The 25,440-nt window shown below is 44.0% G+C and overlaps 1 protein-coding gene across 1 annotated transcript in view; it reads right to left on the bottom strand.

Moving 5' to 3' along the window:
- Positions 1-25,440, bottom strand: part of LOC124798647 (visual pigment-like receptor peropsin) — a 203,507-nt gene that overhangs the window by 157,259 nt on the left and 20,808 nt on the right. The gene's annotated exons all lie outside the window — the stretch shown is intronic.

Genomic DNA, 25,440 nt, shown 5'->3' with positions numbered 1-25,440 from the left:
AACAAAATATTTTAGCATTCGGAAGAGAGAGTTGATGATTGAAATTTCGTAAATAGATCTCGCCGCAAAGAAGAGCGACTTTGTTTCAGTGAGTGCCACCCCAACTCGCGCATCATATCAGTGACACTCTCACCCTTATTGCGCGATAACACGAAACGGGCTGCCCTTCTTTGTACTTTTGCGATGTCCTCCGTCAATCCTACCTGGTAAGGATCCGACACCGCGCAGCAGTATTCCAGCAGAGGACGGACAAGAGTGCCGGCCGTTGTGGCCGTGCGGTTCTAGGCGCTTCAGTCCGGAACCGCGCTGCTGCTACGGTCATAGGTTCGAATCCTGCCTCGAGAATGGATGTGTGTGATGTCCTTAGGTTAGTTAGGTTTAAGTAGTTCTAAGTTCTAGGGGACTGATGACCTTAGATGTTAAGTCCCATAGTGCTCAGAGCCATTTTGAACGGACAAGAGTAATGTAGGCTGTCTCTTTAGAGGGTTTGTCGCATCTTCTAAGTGTTCTGCTAACAAAGAGCAGTCTTTGTTTCGCCTTCCCCACAATATTGTCTATGTGGTCTTTCCAATTTAAGTTGCTCGTAATTGTAATTCCTAGGTATTTAGTCGAATTGACAGCCCTTAGATTTGTGCGATTTATCGTATACCCAAAAGTTATCGGATTTCTTTTAGTACCCATGTGGACGACCTCGCACTTTTCTTTGTTTAGTGCCAATTGCCACTTTTCGCACCATACAGAAATTCTGTCTGGATCATTTTGTAATTGGAATTGATCGTCTGATGATTTTACTAGACTGCTCGGATTATCACCTACGTCATTTATGTAAATCAGGAACAGCAGAGGGCCTGTGACACTACCTTGAGGAACCCCAGATATCGCTTCCGTTCTACTCGATGATTTATCGTCTGTCACTAAGAACCGTGACCTCTCTGAGAGGAAATCACGAATCTAGTCACACAACTGACACGGTGGTCCATACGCACGCAATTTGATTAATAGTCACTTGTGAGGAAAGGTATCACAAGCGATGATGGACTGTGATCACTCCACCATCGTGTGATATTTGCATGAAATGCGGAAGGTGTAATGAATAGAACATTGTCTAAGGCAAAAATCACAAAAATCAGTGGCCATCAGCCGCCATCAATTGACTCGTGGGCAAATCGACCATTGCTATCTTATTATTGGTGATGAGAAACCATGTCTTTATATGAAGATGGTATCTGTTCTTTCGAACATCTTCATATAGTTAATGCTAACCGGCCATTGACCTTCTATTTCTGTGCTGGATGCACACGCATTACCCGAACTCGTACGGGACTCAGCAAGATTGTCTGCCGCGAGTAATGAGTGTAATGGGCAGGGGCACTACGAATGTAGTGTGCGGACATTAAGTTGGGAATGTGGGTCTCACGGGGAGCGTGCAAGGGATAAATCCCTGCAGTCGCACTGTCTTCGGTGGCTAAGATGGATAGAGTGTCTGCCATCTAAGCAGGAGATCCCGGGTTCGAGTCCCGGTCAGGGCACACATTTTCAACTGTCCCTGTTGATGTATATCAACGCCTATCGACAGCTTAGGTTCTTGATTGAATTATCATTTCACCTTGTCTTTATGTTAACACAAGGAAATGAAAGCAATGGTTGAGTCCAAACAAAGCAGCAACTCCATGTAAAAAGATCTGCACTCATCCACAAAACATAATGTCATACACCTGGGTGTAACAGCAACGGTGTGGTGTACTACGAATTGCTTCTCGGACGTATAACCATCACTGCTGGCATTTATTGTCAACAACTGAGATGTGTTGCGGACGAGTCCAAGAATAACGACCAGGAAGACTGCGTGAAGTGATGCTGAAACGTCCCATAAAAAAAAATTAATGAATTAGTGTGCTGATAAACCTCTTACATTATTTGATTTTCAAACAGCTGAGCAGAACTGAACGTACTCAGACATTTCGCTCTTTACCTATTCTGATCAACACTAAACTGACACACAATATTTTTAACGCAACGCAATCTGACTTTCAATAATACCTACAAAAGAATGGCCCTGACTAACATTAACCTATACCTTTTACAAATCACTAACCTCACAAAAATCTTAGTTACTCGAACTACTGCAATACAGCGAGCGCCACCACTGCCAGCTAAGTAAAAGATTCAAACTACTGAAGGCACTAACTACAGGGTTATTACAAATGATTGAAGCGATTTCACAGCTCTACAATAACTTTATTATTTGAGATATTTTCACAATGCTTTGCACACACATACAAAAACTCAAAAAGTTTTTTTAGGCATTCACAAATGTTCGATATGTGCCCCTTTAGTGATTCGGCAGACATCAAGCCGATAATCAAGTTCCTCCCACACTCGGCGCAGCATGTCCCCATCGATGAGTTCGAAAGCATCGTTGATGCGAGCTCGCAGTTCTGGCACGTTTCTTGGTAGAGGAGGTTTAAACACTGAATCTTTCACATAAACCCACAGAAAGAAATCGCATGGGGTTAAGTCGGGAGAGCATGGAGGTCATGACATGAATTGCTGATCATGATCTCCACCACGACCGATCCATCGGTTTTCCAATCTCCTGTTTAAGAAATGCCGAACGTCATGATGGAAGTGCGGTGGAGCACCATCCTGTTGAAAGATGAAGTCGGCGCTGTCGGTCTCCAGTTGTGGCATGAGCCAATTTTCCAGCATGTCCAGATACACATGTCCTGTAACGTTTTTTTTCGCAGAAGAAAAAGGGACCGTAAACTTTAAACCATGAGAGTGCACAAAACACGTTAACTTTTAGTGAATTGCGAATTTGCTGCACGAATGCGTGAGGATTCTCTACCGCCCAGATTCGCACATTGGGTCTGTTCACTTCACCATTAAGAAAAAATGTTGCTTCGTCACTGAAAGCAAGTTTCGCACTGAACGCATCCTCTTCCATGAGCTGTTGCAACCGCGCCGAAAATTCAAAGCGTTTGACTTTGTCATCGGGTGTCAGGGCTTGTAGCAATTGTAAACGGTAAGGCTTCTGCTTTAGCCTTTTCCGTAAAATTTTCCAAACCGTCGGCTGTGGTACGTTTAGCTTCCTGCTTGCTTTATTCGTCGACTTCCGCGGGCTACGCGTGAAACTTGCACGCACGCGTTCAACCGTTTCTTCGCTCACTGCAGGCCGACCCGATGATTTCCCCTTACAGAGGCATCCAGAAGTTTTAAACTGCGCATACCATCGCCGAATGGAGTTAGCAGTTGGTGGATCTTTGTTGAACTTCGTCCTGAAGTGTCGTTGCACTGTTATGACTGACTGATGTGAGTGCATTTCAAGCACGACATACGCTTTCTCGGCTCCTGTCGCCATTTTGTCTCACTGCGCTCTCGAGCGCTCTGGCGGCGGAAACCTGAAGTGCGGCTTCAGCCGAACAAAACTTTATGAGTTTTTCTACGTATCTGTAGTGTGTCGTGACCATATGTCAATGAATGGAGCTACAGTGAATTTATGAAATCGCTTCAATCATTTGTAATAGCCCTGTACTAATAGGCATAGTTGGCAGATGGAAGATTTTGATAGAGAAAAAGCAATGTATTTACCTTAACACTGTTCAAAAGTCATAATATATATACCAGTTCATGGCATCCAGTCTTACAAATTTACTGTCTCTGATGGACACACGTCCAGATCATCCGCTCTCAAAACTCCGCCATCTCTCTCCCCACATCCACCACTGCTGGCGGCTCACCTCCAGCTGCGCAACGCTACGCGATGTTAACACCCAACTGCCCAACACTACAATAGCATATACTCCAACAATGCAAACCAACCACAGCCTTCACACAGCACAGTCAGTGATTTTCATATAGAGCGCTACGTGGCGTTATCAACCTAAAAACCTAAACAGCCTGCTTACAATGCTACTCCACGATAACGCCTGCCGGCATTCTGCTGGGGTGATAAAAAACTTTATACAGGAGTTCGCTTCGGGAGTCACTCCTCACGCACCTTATTCACCTGATCATGCACCCTCAGATTTTCAACCTTTCTGCTCTCTATCGAATAGCCGTCGAGGAACTTCCTTTCCGGATGAAAATGCGCTGCAAAAATGGTCGACGAATTCCTTGGCTCAAAACTACTTGATTTCCATAGTTTCGGAGTTGAAAAATTACCCAGTGTTGGCAGACTTGTAAATAGTGAAGGACAATATATTATTGATGACTTAAGTCTCTGATATGTTTACCTGTCGTGTTTATTAAAGTTATGGGAAAAACGCTACAAACTTATGCACCAATGTAGTACAAATCGGTGTCGGAAAGCTTCTAAGCTGAGATAGATTGTGCATTCTCTCAGTGTTACAATTACGCAAACTTACATACAAAATGTATTGACAAATCTGATAGTTGCCATCGCCTCACAAGGGTCTGTTGACAGTGGTACTGCCAATACGAACTCCCGCGAACTGCACTTAATTTTGTACTATTCTACAGAAACCCTTCTGTCTGTATGTCTGTATTTGCATCGTAGGTGCCAGACGCATGTGACGTTCTAGCTCTGAGGTGATGCACGAGCTGATATTTTTTTGTTCCACTGTGTCAAGTGCGCACTGCGAGTTATGTCAATTCGCAGGTAAACGCCACCGATCGCGTTATACACACTTTGAACCCAGCAGCAATCAAGCTCTGTTAGTTGTCTATGGCAGTTGGGCTATTATGCGTCAGGATGGATATCTAACAGTTTAAATTCCTCGTACATCAATGCCACGACGAATCACCGATATCATTAGGGCAGAAGTGGCTGCTTCTCGTTTATGATCAAATTTCTGATTAGTATACATGTGACCTCCCTTCATCTAGGTCTTGTGCGTCCTTGCAACGGTTTAGTTCGTGACGCTCAGACTTGGTTAAGGACTGGTTAACAAAGAGAACAGGCTTCTTTAATCATAAAGCAGCTTAAATTAAAAATGTTTAATGTCCACACCAAACTGAATTAACACTAGTTTCCGAACACCTAAGCAAAATGTAACTCTCACTATAGACATAATTTTCCGATCTAAATAAATACCGGCAACATGGTAGTTACTGCGCTGTTTTTGTGCAATACACAAGAAAAAATGTTTGTGCCATGATTAATGTAAATACGAAAAATTAGAGCAACAACAGACAGAATAGAAAGTAAGTACATACAACAAATAATCTATCGTAAATATGCATCTCGCGAAGTGTAGTAGTTAGACAAATTGTTCTTTTTCGCACGGTAGCTTTAGCATGTAAATTGAAGTCGATGTTTTTATCGGTGTAGTAACTGAAGATTAAATATGTATTGTGTCGAATGAAGATGGGTGAAAGCCCAAAATGCGTATTGGCATAAATGAAAATAAAAAAAATATCTGGTTGCTATATTTCTTAAAATAACACAATTCACAGCCACGGAGCTAACAACCAATAACATTGATAAATGAACGTAAATGTGACTGAGTTGCGTAAAACATGAAACGTGTCTCTTTACTTGACAAATGTTATTGTTCCTCAAATTTAAGTGATGAATGTTGCTCTCAAAGGATTTCAGCACAAACAATTTTTACGTCGTTTTTCAAGTTCGTATGTAACACTTTTCCTAACAATGCCCAGACTCAACTATGCTCATTTTAACCATGAAATTCACGTCCACTTTGACATTGAAGCTTGCCATTGTTGTGTTGCTCATCCAAATTAATCTATCATGCTATAACTGTTCACGGTAATCTTTATAACTGTTGAAACAATAATTTATATATTCCGCCAACGGTTGCTGCTGTCCAGCAATGTCGATACTGTTTTCTGCATTAATGTCGTGTGCAATTACGTGCATCCTCCGCGAATAAAGAGAATGATTATTCACTATTGCCCTACTAATGGACGAAGAACTTCCAGACTTATATTCCATCACATTATCAAACCGTTCAAATAATTTTTGGTTGGACACAGTTGCACGCGACCGTTCCACGGCAAACCAGTACAACAGGTCTCTCCTTGCATTCTGGCGCGTGACTTGTAGCGCTTGGGCATTGTTGAATGCAACAGCAAGACAGTGCCTCTTCCGAAAAAAAGTCGCTTTCAGATCCGAAAGTGTCAGAGAACCAGCGTTGCGTAAGGGTACGATTTACTACGTCATACTACTATCGAGAGTAGTACCTCTTACATAATGAACTTCTTTATTCAAAGACAGCCGTTAGTCTTTTGTACCAAGTGTCAATTACATGCCGCATTTTTTGCGACATTTCTGTGTGTTACGGTCATTTTCAAACCAGGATTATCCAGAAATTATTCAGTTTTAGAAAACACGATAGAAATATCACTTTTAGGGTGATCAGACGTCCGGATTAATCCGTACCTGTCCTCCTTTTTAGCTCTTTGTCCGGGGTCCGGGAGGATTTTTACAGTGTCCGGCTCTTTCGCAAAGTTGAGCGTAATACAGTTAAATTTACAATTCGTCCCGTTCTATTGCTCTTTTCTTAAATACTTTAACTATTGGCATAGCCTTCGTGGCACCAGGATCGTCGATGTTATGGTTGATCTATCTACAAGCAAATGCAAATATCGATTATTTAAAATTTTCGTTTCGTATCCTTACTTTGTAGTGGCTTGGCTTCCTGTAGTGCACGTGTGATTTGTGAGTGTAATTTTTAACCGAGTTACGTAAAATATTTGGCTATGCCTAAACAAAAGTGTACAATTTCTGATGTCCTTTCCTGCAAATATCCGGCTTTAAGAAAGGGAGAAATGAATTTGAAACGGAATGTAAGATATGTGGAGCTGGAACGTACGTCTCAGTGGCCAATAAAGGTAAGAAGTAACTCGACAGATTAACTGTCATGGTTTTATTTCACTGTTTCATAGTCATTCAATTTATTTGTATTCGGAAGGTTAAAAAAGTGCAGTTTACATGTCGTCAGCTGCTGCTTGAGTTGCAGATGTTGGTAGCGGTGCGTCGAATGAAGGGAGGTGAATGGTCTTACGTTTTTCGTTTTGTAAACAATGCCGTGTTGTTGACATAGCAAAACAATTAACGCCACAATGTCACCACAATCAATGTTTTTAATTTTTTTTTTATATTGCTCAGTTAACCACCACCTGACCATCAGTAACAATTAACTACTAGTTTTGTCGGTAATTCCCGGCAGTCACGTGACTTGTCCAAAGCTGACGGGTGGTATCCTCATCTGCAGTTGACCCGTTTGATGTGTCCTCTTTTTTTCTTCCTTTGATTCCTTTTTGAAGCTGTTTGTCGTCCTTTTTAAACAGTGGCATCTGGTCACCCAAATCATTTTTCATGTTAGAAACACTTCTGCTACTTACCTATTCAGTCACGTGGTTCGATAGTATGTAGAGCGATGCCAACGTTGCACTAATGAATGAGCGTACCTAACAGACGCTTCGGAGGGGCGATCGGAGACTACTGAACATCAGCTCCTATTCAGCCCGACGCTACAAAGGGCATTTTGACATACTCGGACTGCGATGTGGGTATGAAGAATGAGCTCTGTCATATGAGAGAAAGACCCATCTATGCGCACGTGATGGCTTTCATACACTATCTGAGATCTTGATGATGACAGAATCGTTGAAGAAAGGAAAGACAAGTTTGCCGTCATCCGCAGCAAGCACAGAAATATTTATCTCGTAAATAAAAATCGCCTGTTTCATGTAGCATTTTATTTTATTTGTTCCGGACGCGTTTCATCTTTCACTTTAAGGCATCTTTATGGAATCTGGAATGACACAGTTTGTTTTGATATCGATGTTCGTAAATTATAAAAGAGTTTACGCCTTGTTTTTTACATAAATAACTGATTACTGTAGGCCTACTTACAGTTATTCGAGATTTTCGCTGCATCTGCGTTTCCTCTCATATGCTCAAATGCTAGAGGTCGCACTATAACATCACTTATGCAACATAAGCACATTTTCATTTTACTAACGTTTATTTTCAGAATTTTCATGTTCTTACAGCTAACTGCTGCATTGCATTATTAATCTTCTGTCACTAGTTTAAATGTTTTATCGAAAAGTTTTCTGCCTGCTCTTTCAGTTTGGTTTGTTTACGTACCTGTTGCCAATCTAATGAAGTATATGCTGTTTGCTTTGTGTGTGTGTTGCGGGTGGGGTGTGCATGTGTCGGTGGTTATTCACGGTGAATTCTAGAAAGCTGAACATAAATGTAATAGTTGTCACAGATTGATTGAAAATTTTGGTGTTGAGCTGATTTGAGCTTTTGTTTAAATGTTTTGTGGAGGGGTTCATGGACGAGTGAGTGGAAAAGGGTTGCGTGGTGTCATTATGATAATAATCCTCTGTTGGAGTGTTACTCTATCATGTTGTCTATTAATGTAAACAGTGCGTTGTTTGTCATGTGTACTCGACCGTTCAAAAGAGTATACAGTGACATACAAACACAAGCTCACACATAAAATCAGCAACATTTTCTGAAGACAGGGCATAAACATAGCATCCACAACAGTCAATGCTATCCAAAAATACATCCCAAAGCCGACAAAAGACATAGACGTATACCAGAAAGAGGTATGTATCGACCACAGTGTAACAATTGTAATAGAAGATACATACGACAAACGGGCAGATCGTTTGATGTCTGACTCAGAAAACATATGAGAGGATGAAAGTATGGGATAAAGCACTCCGTTTTTGCAGAACTGCTAAGGGAACACAAACCAACGTCTAGAGAAGAAGACATGAAAATAATTAGAATCAACAATAAAAACACCTCCTAACCCTGTAAGAAAACTACCACATACAAAAAACACCACATGTTGAATGATCAGTTACACATGACATACAACCCACCATTTGCATCGATAGATAAAATAATAGACTCACATTCCAACAGAGGATTATTACCATAATATACTGCCCAAGTACTTGCCACTGACTCGTGCATGAACCCCCCCACAAAAATTTAAACCAAAACTCAAATTAGCTGATCACTGAAACATTCAACCACTCTCTGACAGTTATTACATTCATATTCAACTTTCTACAAGTCGCTCTGCATAACCACTGACACATCTACCAACCCACACACACACACACACACACACACACACACACACACACACAAACACACACACGTCATACATATATTCTCTCTCTCTCTCTCTCTCTCTCTCTCTCTCTCTCTCTCTCTCAGACACAAGATGTTAGTTTTTAGCATATACTTCGTTAAGGTGGCAACATGTGCGTAAACAAACTTTTGTAATTAGGTATAAGTGCAACACAACCATTAGATTAAACACAACTTTATTCCACAGAAGCGTTAACAACCTGAACACAGTATTTAAGTAACATTCAGCAGGAACCAATTATGTACACAATAGCTCTAGAAATGCACATAGAGCTCTGAAGTTGAGGCTAGCTTAAATACACTGGGCCTGTGGCAGGCTTTGACGATGACTTCTCTCTCTTTCTCTCTCTCTCTCTCTCTCACACACACACAAACACACACACGGCTGAGGTGCCCTCTGTGGTCGACATAACACTGCTACGTGTGTGGCCTTTTGAAAGTACATGCACGCGTCACTGCATCCCTCCTCTCTGAGGCGGTTCTTGAGACGTCCATATTGTTCACTGAGCTCTGGCTAAGGTGGCGTGCTGCAACAGGAGCGTATGGTCTGTAGTGCTTTGGGAGCAGACACGTTCTGCACTCGCCTTCCTTTGTCAAACCGTACGGCAAGACTTGCAATTGCAAAGCTGAGGCCATTTCCATGTCGACATCGGGCATTGGCTCTGGTGCTGGTACTCGTGGTGCTGATGATACTGGTATTAGTAGTTTTTCAGGAATGGGTGACAGAATCCCTGATGATGATGTCGGAAGCAATAGAGGATCTGCTGCTTTGGCCACCAAGGACAGATGCCTCACCCACAAGGGAGTGGAGAACTGGTAGCAACAGGTGATCTGACGCCAGATGTGGATAGGTTTGGAGGCATTGGTGTGACGTCAGCTGTCCATGCGAAGGCGAAGTTGAACATGGTGCTTTGAACAGAGGCATGTTGCGCCGCTTCGGCAACGGGCGGTGACACGTGTAACCCATTTAGGGCCCCAGACAGCCACACCTAGGCGAAAGAGGCATGGCAACTGGACGGGTTGATGTCCAGGTGGAGGACGCAAAAGGTGTAGCAGCGTCCTCGGATGGCGCCTGTGGAGTAGCTCCACCAGGTTCTTCTCGCCGAACGGCGTGAATCCATACGAGGAGAGAAACCAATCTAAGGCAATGTCGGATGAAGAGTTCGCAACATACTTTTTCATCTGAGTTTTGAAAGATTGCACTGGTCTTCCACGGCAGGATGAGGATGTGATGGATACCAAAGGAATAAAAAAAAATGCCGAAACTCTTGCGATGAAAATTGTGGACGATTATCGGACACTAACGTTGTGGACGAATCTTCAAGTGAAAAACTTTTGGACAGGATTGCGATGGTATCAGTTGTGGATGTGGAAACTGTGAACAACGTATGGAATACGAGAATATGCGTCAACGACCAACAGCCAGTGAGAGTTGAGAAAGGGCCAGCAAAGTCTACATGTATACGGTCGCATGCATGCAACGACGTAGACCAAGGAGACAACAACACCTGGGGAGCTGCTTGATGCGTCGCGCACTGTGTACAGGAGGCAATCAAGTGGGTAACATTATGGTCCTATTCGGGTCAAAACGCGTCAGCGGGCCAATACTTTGTGTGTGATACACCCTTTGATCTGTGTTGTATCCGTAATTGGAGAATCAACAAATGACGATTGGCGTGAGTTCCAAATTCTGTTTATTGCCAACAGTTCCACAATACTAACCGAACTTTGTGCTTGATCAAGAGCAGCGACTGAGCTGCAGAGCCCAAGTCCGGTATGGTAAACAGTTGTAGCACAGTGTAGCGTCGTTCCTGGGTGCGACGTCGACGTAGCAACTAGGTAGCCCGACACGAGACTACCAGGCATGGCGGCGTATGCGGCTATACGAGGTGCATTCAGGTTCTAAGGCCTCCGATTTTTTTTCTAATTACTCACCCGAAATCGATGAAACTGGCGTTACTTCTCGACGTAATCGCCCTGCAGACGTAAACATTTTTCACAACGCTGACGCCCTGATTCCATGGCACCGGCGAAGGCTTCTTTAGGAGTCTGCTTTGACCACTGGAAAATCGCTGAGGCAATAGCAGCACGGCTGGTGAATGTGCGGCCACGGAGAGTGTCTTTCATTGTTGGAAAAAGCCAAAAGTCACTAGGAGCCAGGTCAGGTGAGTAGGGAGCATGAGGAATCACTTCAGAGTTGTTATCACGAAGAAACTGTTATGTAACGGTAGCTCGATGTGCGGGTGCGTTATCTTGGTGAAACAGCACACGCGCAGCCCTTCCCGGACGTTTTTGTTGCAGTGCAGGAAGGCATTTGTTCTTCAAAACATTTTCGTAGGATGCGCCTGTTACCGTAGTGCCCTTTGGAACGCAATGGGTAAGGATTACGCTCTCGCTGTCCCAGAACATGGATACCATCATTTTTTCAGCACTGGCGGTTACCCGAAATTTTTTTGGTGGCAGTGAATCTGTGTGCTTCCATTGAGCTGACTGGCGCTTTGTTTCTGGATTGAAAAATGGCATCCACGTCTCATCCATTGTCACAACCAACGAAAAGAAAGTCCCATTCATGCTGTCGTTGCGCGTCAACATTGCTTGGCAACATGCCACACGGGCAGCCATGTGGTCGTCCGTCAGCATTCGTGGCACCCACCTGGATGACACTTTTCGCATTTTCAGGTCGTCATGCAGGATTGTGTGCACAGAACCCACAGAAATGCCAACTCTGGAGGCGATCTGTTCAACAGTCATTCGGCGATCCTCCAAAACAATTCTCTCCACTTTCTCGATCATGTCGTCAGACCGGCTTGCGCGAGCCCAAGGTTGTTTCGGTTTGTTGTCACACAATGTTCTGCCTTTATTAAACTGTCGCACCCACGAACGCACTTTCGACACATCCATAACTCCATCACCACGTCTCCTTCAACTGTCGATGAATTTCAATTGGTTTCACACCACGCAAATTCAGAAAACGAATGATTGCACGCTGTTCAAGTAAGGAAAACGTCGCCATTTTAAGTGTTTAAAACAGTTCTCATTCTCGCCGCTGGCGGTAAAATTCCATCTGCCGTACGGTGCTGCCATCGCTGGGACGCATTGACAATGAACGCGGCCTCATTTTAAAACAATGCGCATGTTTCTATCTCTTTCCAGTCCGGAGAAAAAAAAATCGGAGGCCTTAGAACTTGTTTGCACCTCGTATAGGTCGAGTGGCGGAGGAATATGCCCGCCATAACCGAGTCCGCTTGTCGTGTCCTGTTATGATTGGCGGCGCGGCCTCACGTAACTATCTCTCGGGAGGACGCCGGCCGAGGTTGCCCTGACAGCGCGGAGGCACTCAGTGTGTGAGGCCCGCGCCTGCGCTGTACACCTGTGCAGAGCTGCGCATAAGCGGGGCGTGCCGGCCGTTGGCGGTATGAGGTAAAGACCGCGGCCACGCAGCTGCAGGCGCCACGGTGTGGGCATTGACTATACCACACTCTGTATGTAATAAACGGAGAACCCCCAACGAAGCACTGAGGGGATCACCGCCTAAGTGGTCCCGTGGTCCGCGTCTAAATCAAGGCACCATCGACAACAGAGAATCAATGTTGAAAGATGTAATAATTATGGAAGGGATCGGACGCATGGGAAGATGGTGAATCCGGCCAACCGTGTTGTACGATTGTTATGACTTTTCACAAAACGGTGTCCAACGCTACAGCTTTCATTATCCTTGTGTTAGTGACAGGAAAACCATCAACTGTCTGCGACATCAATGAGAAAATAGAGCAATTCCTCCTGATCAAATACTGGGTCCCGACCGGCAGTTAGGTGGGACAAAGCATCGGCATTTGCGAGTTGATTTGTAGGGTGGAAATGAATCTCTTAGTCGTAACGCGAAAGGAAAAGAGCCCAACGTTGAATGCAATGTGACGGTTTATCTGATAATGCCACTGAAGGACTGAATAAGGAAACCAGTGGTTTGTGATCGCTGACAAGGTGGAATTTGGTACCATGTACCATTTCTTCACTGCATATACAATGGCCAAAGCTTCTTTTTCTATCTGGGAGTACCTAGTTCGAGCAGGAGACAGAATTTTTAAGGCATAAGCAATAGACTGCTCAGAGCCAACGGGATATCTATGAGCCAGCACTCCCTCCGACCCGTACTGTGATGCGTCCGTCGCGAGGACAAGTGGTTGATACATCACTAAGCAGGGCGCAGACTGTAACATGGTCTTAAGGGTGGAAAACGAGGCTTCACAAGCCGGTGACCAGCGAAACTGAGTCCCTCTGTGCAGCAATGCACAAACCAGCTGTGCGATTGTCGCTGGCCCAGGCAAAAATTTGTGGTAGTATGTGAATGCCCAGAAAAACCTGAAGTTCTTTAAGTGACGTAGGACGTGGAAGCTACAGAATGGCAGAAACATACTGACACAGGCATCTGTAACACTCGCGAGAAACTTCAAACCCACGGTAAATGATAGAAGGTTGAAGAAATTGACATTTTTCTAAATTACTCTTCAATCCGGCCGCTTGGGGGACAGAAGAAACGGTACAGAAGTGATGTAAATGTTCCTCAGTGAAGGCTCCAGAACTACAATGTCGTCCAAATAGTTTGCACGACCCGGCAGAGACGCTGTAAGTCATTCCAGAGATCGTTCGATAATATCGGGAGCGCTGGGACTCCAAAAGGCAACCGGAAGTATCGATACAGTCCAAAACGGGTGTTGTCAACTAACATACGTTGTGACTGTCTCTAAAGGGAATTTTAAATAGGCATCGGACAAGTCAGTTTTTTGAGAAATATTGACCACCTGATAAATTTGCAGAGTGTTCCTCCGGACACGGTATCGGGTATTTATCCACTGTACAGTGTGCGTTCACAGACACTTTAAAATCGCCGCAGAGGCGTAACGGGCACTACGGTTTCTTTACTATAGCTAAGAAGATAGACCATTCACTTGATGTAATAGGCCGAACAACGACGGATTTCGTGAAGCGATGTAGTTCCTTTTTCATTTGTTCCCTGAGTACCAATGGAACCGGACGGGTCCGGAAAAAGCGAGGCCGAGCAGAAGGTTTCATGGTAGCGCGCGCTTGTGAATTTTTGGCACACCCCAGTACAAGAGAGAACAAGGGGGAAAACTGAGAACATAATGCAACTGTGTATACGCCACATGTTCAGGCACTAAATTAACGTCATCTGAAATGGTAAAACCAAACAACTTAAAAGCATCTAATCTGAAAATTCTACTTATGTGCGTTATCTACAATAAGAAATGAGAGTGGCTGGAATGCTGACTTGTAGTTCACTGGAGCAGAGAATTGGGCGAGAATAGGAGTAATCTGCTTTTTGTAGTTTACTAACTTTGGTGACACAGGGAGAAGCGAAGGTGAGCTCAAATCCATATAAGTTTGAGAGTTTAACAAGGTTACCGCAGCTCCTGTAGCCACCTGCATGTGCAGAACTTTATGAAAAACCATAACACAAATGAAAAGCGTGTTTGGTGCGACAGAAATAGTCGATACAACGTCCATATCCGCATCAGGATCGTTGTGCTGAATTTTTGCATTACAAGCAGAAGCAATGTGATCTTTTCTGTTGCAATTACGAAAGGTAGCCCAGCGTTTTGGGCAGTATGGGCGCTCGTCATTAATGAAATAGTAAGGTCAGGACGGGAGCGTGTAACGCATTCGTTGTTGTTTACCGGCCTGTTTACTTTATTGGTGCAGGTGCTGCTGGGAGCGAGTCCGGCCGCCTTAGCGCTGTGGTCGTGTGCGGACCACCACAACCGTGTCTTCCCCTCGTGAACTGTCTGAAGCTTGGTGTGGAGGAGAGGGTTGGACTGCTGATATCTCACACCTTGACTCAATTTGGTTACCCGCTGTTCGCGACATCTCGAACGACTGAGCCGTAGCGGAAACCTCGGAGAGGGTTGGGTTTTCACACTGGAGGGGACGCTCTCGCATCTCACGACCCGGAGTTGAACGAATCATAGCATCGCTCACCGTCTGATCTGCATACGGCTGTTTATGCACATTGGACACAAAATGACAACGACGACTTATTTTGCGTTAGGCGTATCTCCACAGATATTTTAATTACTAAATCCCAAAAAGCTTTCACTGGGGCCCAAATTTTCGTGGCAGGAAAATCCATAGCATGTCTTATGGTAATACAGTGCTCAGCTACGGCCAACTTATAAATCGTGATGGCGGTTTTCAACTGGACAAGGCTTGGGACCCGGTGATCTCTCTAATTTCCTCTGAGAGAAGACAGTTTATTCATAATGACACGTCTGGCGACATCTGACGTCTGTTTTTAGCGACTCGAGCGCGCATTCCGACAGAGGGCGGACATGTAGTTTTCACCTTTACGCATGCGCCTGCACTCCACACGTAGAACAGCAGCTCCAGGGGGCGCGGATTTCGATAGAGGACGCTCCTGTGACGGAGGCCAATGCGCATGCGTTTTCGCGCCAGGTTTTTTCTATAAAGTTGACTACGGGAACTTGCAGTCTCCAGTGACGGGCACTCAACTGAAGATAGCTGGACGATTGCCAGCAGAAATATCGTGGCAAGAAGTCAACGTGATCCGGCTGCAATCCCGAAATCTCATCGAACATTCAGTAAGCCGGGAAAACTTCAAGAATCACGAGCTGAATCCACTTTCAAGAAAACTTCAAGAATCACGAGGTGAATCCACTTTCAATGTTTATATGACGGTAAATTGTCTCTTTACTGATCAGAGACCACATAACTAGTGTATGAACTTGTATTGCTCTTTAATATGTGCTAATACAGGTGTTGTACAAGTGTCATTGTGGGAGCTTTTCAAAAGACGATATCTCGTAAACGACTCGCACTAGAACTCTACAAGAAACACCACTGACCTTACAATTTATCCCACTTTTAGTTTGTTAATGTCAATAAGCATAATTATGTTTAAAAACTGTATGTTTGTGCAAAAAATATACTTCCTAGGTATTATCACAATCTGTTGATTGACTAACAATACGAGCCCCATTATGTGAAAACTGCATATCAATAGCACTTTCCATTTCCGCAATATTTGCAGTGTAAATTTATGGTGATTTACCCAGTATATCCCAGAGGCAGATGACAAAGCAGGTGTCAGAGATCAAGCTACTGTTGTAATGTCTCCGGAAGGTCCAGTGATCGAATTACAAGAACGAAGCTGGTGGAGCAGAGTGTCAGAGATTAAACTACCACTGAAACATCTTTGATGGTCACGGATCAAACTATGAGAACCGAGATGGCAGAGCAAGGGGTCAGCGATCGAATTAGCAGAGTAATATGTCGTCTCTGGGACACGTTGAACAAATTATGAGAAGAAAGATAGCGAAGCAGGGGTCAGAGACCAAACTTCCGCAATTTTGTAGCAAAGAATGAACTACGAGAACAACGAGAGTGGAGTAGGGATCAGAGACAGAACTAACAGAGCAATACGGCAGTGTATGTGTGTGTGTGTGTGTGTGTGTGTGTGTTTGTGTGTGCAAACTCTCATCCTAATACTCTTCTCGATATAGCGCCCTTACCAACGTCTGAGGAACGGCTGGAGTGCATTCTTAATCCAAAGCGTGTTTTGCTGTCCTACTGAAGTGCAGAAAAAGTTGTACAGTACATAGCGCACGAAACAAATTCCCACAGCGCATGGTGCTGGATATCGGGAGGTGAATGCAGATGGTACCACATACCACACTAGATAATTGTATACCGTAATCAACATTCTGCAGGTAATTGGATAGAACTCAGAAAAATACATGATGACACGAAGCTATCTTGTAACTTAATTTATTCACAACTGGTTTCGGTCAAGACCAGTTTTACGGTTCTGCACATGTGAACAAAATGGAAGAAAAATCTATGAACATCAAAACAGAATACAAGATCCAAAGAAAAACATAATCAAATACTTCTGATATATACGAAAAAAATTTCTGACAGTGGCAACATCACATGACATACAAGTCTTCAAGTACGAAGGTTACCATGGTCAATTCAAATTGAGAGAAACATTTAACAAAGGTATTAGGTATCAAAGAAATGACTTGGTCAACAGAAAGTGAAATACTGGCAGTCCGACATACAAGTACAATCTAAGAGAACACAAAACTAAGCCAATGATAACACAGCCAAAGATAATACAAGTGCAGAATAAGATGGAATATTTCTACCTTTTTGGACATCTTGTTCACACAGTTATAAAAAAGGCTACAAGCTTACTTTTGTATACGAGCATTCATCGTGTTATGTTGGAGATACATAACTGAATTACTTTTCTGTGTATGTGTCTTTCTACTTTCTCATTATTCCAGCGTTATATTATACACAGTATAGATTTTGTCATGAATTATCGTGTAAAATTTATTATTTTACAGTTATGAGAATTCCCTCACCCTTATGTCCTTTATACTTACTTGTTATTCTCACTTCAACAAGCTATTTTCTATAAGTATGATGAATGTAAGATTGGATGCAAGTGGCACATAATACGTTTGCATTATACTACATTTGCACTTATGGAATATACGTTCACACACTTGTACAGAAAGCTATAAATTATCTTGGTACATGTCACTTTATGTGAAGGTACTAAATGGTGTATTACGTTCCTCTCGTTGATGTGTCTTGTAGCCTTTTCATTACTGTTTGTATTTTATTGTACACTGTATAAATTTTGTTTAGATTTTGAAACAATCATAGTATGATGTTATATGATCCCTGTTCCTTTTGTCAGATTGGCTTCTAGGTTTAGTTGTACACATTGACAGGGTGCACTGAACGTAGGTTGCTATTGATATTTTTAATGATGGTTTCAGTTTAGTCTGACCTTTGTGTGAAGGTACACAAGGATATATTACTCCATATATAGTTTTTTTAACCCTTCATATTTTTCACTCTGTATAACTGTTGGTTTTACATTTTGAGGGGTGTTGTACAATATATTATCCTTTAAATTTATTTTTGGCCCACACTATGTTGGTTTAATTATTCAATAATGGTCTTAGTGATGACCATAGTGCATACGTGATCATTCATATTCACTCTCTGTTCTATGTCTAGTAGTAGATCCCTGTCTACAACTCTCTCCACCCTTGCGCCAATCTGATTATTAATTCGTGGATATATGATGACATTATGTATATCTATTTTTGTTTCTGCTATCTTTCACAAATGAATCGGTTCCGGTGTACACTTTAGGATGTGTACTTGGCTATAACATATTGCACTTTGAACAGGTGCAAAAGAGTTCTGATATACTGCCCTTATTCATATTCTTGATAGGTACTTCACTACACGAATGTATGAGAACTGATGCGTATATTTTCAATGCATTCATATATATAAATGGCTTGAGGGCTTGAGACGGAATTTTGTATTTGCCCATTATTATCCTCACGCATGTAAAATATAATTTAGTTTCAAGTAGATGCTATTATTATGTCACTTGGCTGCAGCTGGGTTTTGGATGCCGTTTGTTTGTGTTTGTGCACAGTTCATTTTTGGATAGTGTCTGTACTGTACGTATAGGTAAAGAGTTCGTTGTCTTGTTCATTATTTTAATAACAAAGTAAGGAAAAAATTGTATTTTAAGTTTAGGTGCGTGCACAGTCTTTGTATTATGTTGGTAAGACTTATATAAGTAGGAGTATGTGCGTATAAGTAAAATGTATATAATAATTTATAATTCGATTTAATAGTGATATAAAATCCGTGTTTCACTGCTTATACATTTTAAGCTACGACAGTTTTTAAAGATTGACTAAGAAGTAAATTGTTTTTGTCCTGTTAATTATTGTGTATTTGCAAGTGATTTTCGGCTTATTGGGCCATCTTCACGAAACAATTAACTACCGTCCGCAGGAAACACTAGTTCTTAGATAGCCAAACGTTATAAGCAAAGAAACAATGCACTTGCACAGAACGTTGTCCACCAAATTTGTTCTTAACGTTGTAAGTCACACTTCACGCGGTGGACAATATTAAACGCAATAAATAATTAAACTTCACAGTATTATAGCATTACAGATTATATCGTTATAACGTTACACTTAATGAGACACTCTAGTAGGTATAAATGTTCCATCTTACTTTACACTTGTGTTGTCTTTGGCAATATGACCATTGGCTGTTGGATGTTGGACTGACAGAATTGCGGTTTTTTTGTGCCATTATCAGCGACTGATTTTAGTACGAGATGTAAAGATTAGTTTTCTTCCGTCTTTAGTTGAGAGAACATTATTTAGTTTGTGTTCATGGAACTGCAGTCTACACAGGACAATAGGCTAAATATGCATTCTACAGTTGCTGTAACGAGCGTTACCAAAGTTAAGTACAGTAATATGTTTTAGTATTCACTTTTCTGTGTTACTGTCATTGTGTGTGTGGTGTCTTAGAATCCACGCTTCCATCCTACCAGGACCCCTTTATTAGTCTTTTTCAGCGGCAGCGAGTTTTTTTATCAAAGTGGACGTCCACAGATCACAACACAGGTAGTCACTTTAACTAGAGTTTTTCAAACCTAGAGGACAAGGTTTCGAAAAACAGGGCGCCTTTTCTAAGAAAAGGTTTCCATTTGAGTTAGCAAGTGATTTCAGTTACATTTTCGTAGCGATTATGCTGACCTGTTACTACCGTAATAGCACGTTTCTGCATTCTTTAAACGGCAGATATAATGTGGACTCCGGACATCGGTACAGTACTGTAGAATAGTTCGCACTACAGGTCTGTGTGTGGTTCCCTGTGTAAATGAAATGCGCTTTCTCTGAAACCTTCCAACAAATTTAGATCTATCCGCTTTTCATGCTGCTGATTTTCCTTGCTCATTCCATCTGCCGGTCGGTGTGGCGCTTCAGTCTGGAACCGCGCGACCGCTATGGTCGCAGGTTCGAATCCTGCCTCGGGCATGGATGTGTGTGATGTCCTTAGGTTAGTTAGGTTTAAATAGTTCTCTGTTCTAGTGGACTGATTACCTCAGATGAAGCGCCTAGAACTGGTCGGTCACGCCGGCCGGCAAAGAGGTCATTTACTTAAAGTTTCATCTGAAATAGTGGCAGGTCTGGAGTTAATTTAGTAGTTGCTCATTAGTCAGTATTGCAAATGCATTGTGTTAAACGGTAGCACAAGTTGAAATGCATGCCACAGCTACGAAAATCGAGTGGTTTCCTAGATGAATACGAAGCCAAACATCAACAGATAGAACCCTAAGCGTAAACACGGCAGAATTCACCAGAGTGATATGTAGGAGCATTACCACAGGTCTTCTTTGACCTGTAATACCGTCAAAATTGGGATGAAAAATAATTCATCAAAATTTAATGTCCCTAAAATGCGCGCCATGGCAATAATTATTGTTATGGTATCACGTTCCTTAGCATTGCCTACTGACAATTAAAACTGGCTCCTTCCAACCTATACTACAACATGGTCTATGATAGAGATAAATTTGTCGTCGTAGCCTATATACTAAAAATTAATACAGATCTAAAATACACATTAATGGCCATTAAAATTCCTAGACCACGAAGATGACGTGCTACAGACGCGAAATTTAACCGACAGGACGAAGATGCTGTGATATGCGAATGATTAGCTTTTCAGTGCATTCATTCAAGGTTGGCGCCGGTGGCGACATCTACAACGTGCCGACATGAGGAAAGGTTCAAACCGATTTCTCATTCACAAACGGCAGTTGACCGGCGTTGCCTGGTGAAACGTTGTTGTGATGCATCGTGTAAGGAGGAGAAATGCGTACCATCACGTTTTCGACTTTGATAAAGGTCGGATTGTAGCCCATCGCGATTGCAGTTTATCGTATCGCGACATTGCTGCTAACGTTGGTAGAGATCCAATGACTGTTAGCAGAATATGGAATCAGTGGGTTCAGTAGGGTAATACAGAACGCCATGCTGGATCCCAACGGCCTCGTATCACTAGCAGTCGAGATGACGGGCATCCAATACGCATGGCTGTAACGGATCGTGCAGCCACGTATCGATTCCTGAGTCAACAGATGGGGACGTTTGCAAGACAATAACCATATGCACGAACAGTTCGACGACGTCTGCAGCATCATGGACTATCAGCTCGGAGACCATGGCTGCAGTTACCCTTGACGCAGACAGGAGCGCGTGCGATGGTGTGCTCAACGACGAACTTGGGTCAACGAATGGCAAAACGTCATTTTTTCTGATGAATCCAGGTTCTGTTTACAGCATCGTGATGATCGCATCCGTGTTTGGCGACATGGCGGTGAACGCACATTGGAAGCGTGTATTCGTCATCGCCATACTGGCGTATCACCCGGCGTGATGGTATGGGGTACCATTGGTTACACGTCTCGGTTACCTCTTGTTAGCATTGACAGCGCTTTGAACAGTGGACGCCAGCCGGTGTGGCCGTGCGGTTCTAGGCGCTTCAGTCTGGAACCAAACGACCGCTACGGTCGTAGGTTCGAATCCTGTCTCGGGCATGGATTTGTGTGCTCTCCTTAGGTTAGTTAGGTGTAAGTAGTTCTAAGTTCTAGGGGAATGATGACCTCAGATGTTAAGTCCCATAGTGCTCAGAGCCATTTGAACCATTTTTTAACAGTGGACTTCACGTTTGCGATGTGTTACGACCCGTGGCTCTACCCTTCATTCGACCCCTGCAAAACCCTACATTTCAGCAGGATAATGCACGACCGCATGTTGCAGGTCCTGTACGGGCCTTTCTGGATACAGAAAATGTTCGACTGCTGCCCTGGCCAGCACATTCTCCAGATCTCTTACCAACTGAAAACGTCTGGTCAATGGTGACCGAGCAACTGGCTCGTCACAATACGCTAGTCAGTACTCTTGATGAACTGTGGTATCGTGTTGAAGCTGCATGGGCAGCTGTACCTGTACACGCCATCCAAGCCATCAATGCCCAGGCGTATGAAGGCCGTTATTACGGCCAGAGGTGGTTGTTCTGGGTACTGATTTATCAGGATCTATGCACCCAAATTGCGTGAAAATGTAATCACATGTCAGTTCTAGTATAATGTATTTGTCCAATGAATACCCGTTTATCATCTGCATTTCTTCTTGGTATAGCAATTTTAATTCCCAGTAGTATAACTTTTTGGTATTCTGTGCAGTCTTTCTTTGTGCACGAAAGATATGAGTCGCCACAACTTAATTACGCTACTGGTCAAAGCCGATGACCTGTATGGGCAGGTTCAACCAACTGCAAGTTGGACAGTTGGTCAGTTATTGATCCATCTTTTTCCCACTCAGCCTCCTGGGCTCAACCGTTTTCCTGAGTCAGCAGAAGACAGCCTGCAGGAGAATGTGGGACTCAGAGTGACGTAATGCCAGCGCTTAGGCCAGTATTACACTATAAAATTTCTTTGTCAAAGATTTGATCAAAGATGTGATCAAATATTCCATCAAATATACACTCCTGGAAATTGAAATAAGAACACCGTGAATTCATTGTCCCAGGAAGGGGAAACTTTATTGACACATTCCTGGGGTCAGATACATCACATGATCACACTGACAGAACCACAGGCACATAGACACAGGCAACAGAGCATGCACAATGTCGGCACTAGTACAGTGTATATCCACCTTTCGCAGCAATGCAGGCTGCTATTCTCCCATGGAGACGATCGTAGAGATGCTGGATGTAGGCCTGTGGAACGGCTTGCCATGCCATTTCCACCTGGCGCCTCAGTTGGACCAGCGTTCGTGCTGGACGTGCAGACCGCGTGAGACGACGCTTCATCCAGTCCCAAACATGCTCAATGGGGGACAGATCCGGAGATCTTGCTGGCCAGGGTAGTTGACTTACACCTTCTAGAGCACGTTGGGTGGCACGGGATACATGCGAACGTGAATTGTCCTGTTGGAACAGCAAGTTCCCTTGCCGGTCTAGGAATGGTAGAACGATGGGTTCGATGACGGTTTGGATGTACCGTGCACTATTCAGTGTCCCCTCGACGATCACCAGTGGTGTACGGCCAGTGTAGGAGATCGCTGCCCACACCATGATGCCGGGTGTTGGCCCTGTGTGCTTCGGTCGTATGCAGTCCTGATTGTGGCGCTCACCTGCACGGCGCCAAACACGCAAACGACCATCATTGGCACCAAGGCAGAAGCGACTCTCATCGCTGAAGACGACACGTCTCCATTCGTCCCTCCATTCACGCCTGTCGCGACACCACTGGAGGCGGGCTGCACGATGTTGGGGCGTGAGCGGAAGACGGCCTAACGGTGTGCGGGACCGTAGCCCAGCTTCATGGAGACGGTTGCGAATGGTCCTCGCCGATACCCCAGGAGCAACAGTGTCCCTAATTTGCTGGGAAGTGGCGGTGCGGTCCCCTACGGCACTGCGTAGGATCCTACGGTCTTGGCGTGCATCCGTGCGTCGCTGCGGTCCGGTCCCAGGTCGACGGGCACGTGCACCTTCCGCCGACCACTGGCGACAACATCGATGTACTGTGGAGACCTCACGCCCCACGTGTTGAGCAATTCGGCGGTACGTCCACCCGGCCTCCCGCATGCCCACTATACGCCCTCGCTCAAAGTCCGTCAACTGCACATACGGTTCACGTCCACGCTGTCGCGGCATGCTACCAGTGTTAAAGACTGCGATGGAGCTCCGTATGCCACGGCAAACTGGCTGACACTGACGGCGGCGGTGCACAAATGCTGCGCAGCTAGCGCCATTCGACGGCCAACACCGCGGTTCCTGGTGTGTCCGCTGTGCCGTGCGTGTGATCATTGCTTGTACAGCCCTCTCGCAGTGTCCGGAGCAAGTATGGTGGGTCTGACACACCGGTGTCAATGTGTTCTTTTTTCCATTTCCAGGAGTGTATTAAGGTCCTGCATCAATTAGTTTTTTTCAGAAATGGGTTAAATACTTGCCTGAATTAACATGGGTTAGATAGGCAGGGTGTGGTCCCCTTAAGGACAGCTCCGAGCCAGATGCTCAGTAGCGTACACTGTAGTGATCACAAACCACCGCTATTTGCGACTTCAGTGGTATCAAGCGAGAGGTCTACATCTACATCTACATCTACATCCATACTCCGCAAGCCACCTGACAGTGCGCGGCGGAGGGTACCTTGAGTACCTCTATCGGTTCTCCTTTCTATTCCAGTCTCGTATTGTTGGTGGAAAGAAGGATTGTCGGTATGCCTCTGTGTGGGCTCTAATCTCTCTGATTTTATCCTCATGGTCTCTTCGCGAGATATACGTAGGAAGGAGCAATATACTGCTTGACTCCTCGATGAAGGTATGTTCTCGAAACTTCGACAAAAGCCCGTACCGAGCTACTGAGCGTCTCTCCTGCAGAGTCTTCCACTGGAGTTTATCTATCATCTCCGTAACGCTTTCGCAATTACTAAATGATCCTGTAACGAAGTGCGCTGCTCTCCGTTGGATCTTCTCTCTCTCTTCTATCAACCCTATCTGGTACGAATCCCACACTGCTGAGCAGTATTCAAGCAGGGTAGGCTGGAGACCTGTTTTTTTTTTTTTTTTTTTTTTTTTTTTGCGAGAACTGGTTCTGTCTTTGTGCCAGTGTTGGCTGTGTGTTGGTTAGAAGCAGGCCAGTTGAGGGCCTGCAACCAACCCAACCAACCTGTATGATGCGTGTTACACAGACTGGATCTACGCCAGTAGTTATGGTCTGGCAATACTGCGATTTCGTATGACAGCAGGAGCATTCTCGTGGCAATCCCAAGCACGCTCGCTACAAATTTGTACATGAGTCTGCTAATTCGATCTCTCGTGCTGACATTCCATTTCCAGGAGTGTATTTGGCAAAGATCTTTGACATAGCGCTAGAAGGGGTATTACACTGTCATCATATTTTTCGATAAAGTTCAAGATGGCTGACAACAACAACTTGTTATTCATCGCTGCAGTTGCATGTACCACAATTGCACTGTGTGCACATGCGGAAGAGAAGTGGGGGGGGGGGGGGAAGTAAACATACCTGGATGAAGCCGTGGGTTTTACGACGACACCATAAAAGCATTCAACAAAACTTGTTACGTGAGCTTATAGTGGAGGACATAAGTCGTACATCAATTACTTAAGAATGGATGAGCATACATTTCTGTATGTGCTCAGTGAAGTGTATCCTCATATCAGAAAGCACAATATTCACTTAAGAACCGCTACATTTGCAGAAGACAGGCTCACTGTAACACTCCGATTCCTTGCTACAGGAGTGGGTTAGGTTAGGTTAGGTCAGGTCAGGTTAGGTCAGGTCAGGTCTGGTCAGGTCAGGTCTCCAATCTTCTTAATCTATTTTTGTGTTCAGGGTGCCTCACGTTGTAAAGC

Source organism: Schistocerca piceifrons, chromosome 5 (genome assembly GCF_021461385.2).
Source record: "Schistocerca piceifrons isolate TAMUIC-IGC-003096 chromosome 5, iqSchPice1.1, whole genome shotgun sequence".
Classification (NCBI taxonomy): Eukaryota; Metazoa; Arthropoda; class Insecta; order Orthoptera; family Acrididae; genus Schistocerca; species Schistocerca piceifrons.
Note: the sequence above shows the minus strand (reverse complement) of the source record. Positions and strands in the feature narration are given on the sequence as shown.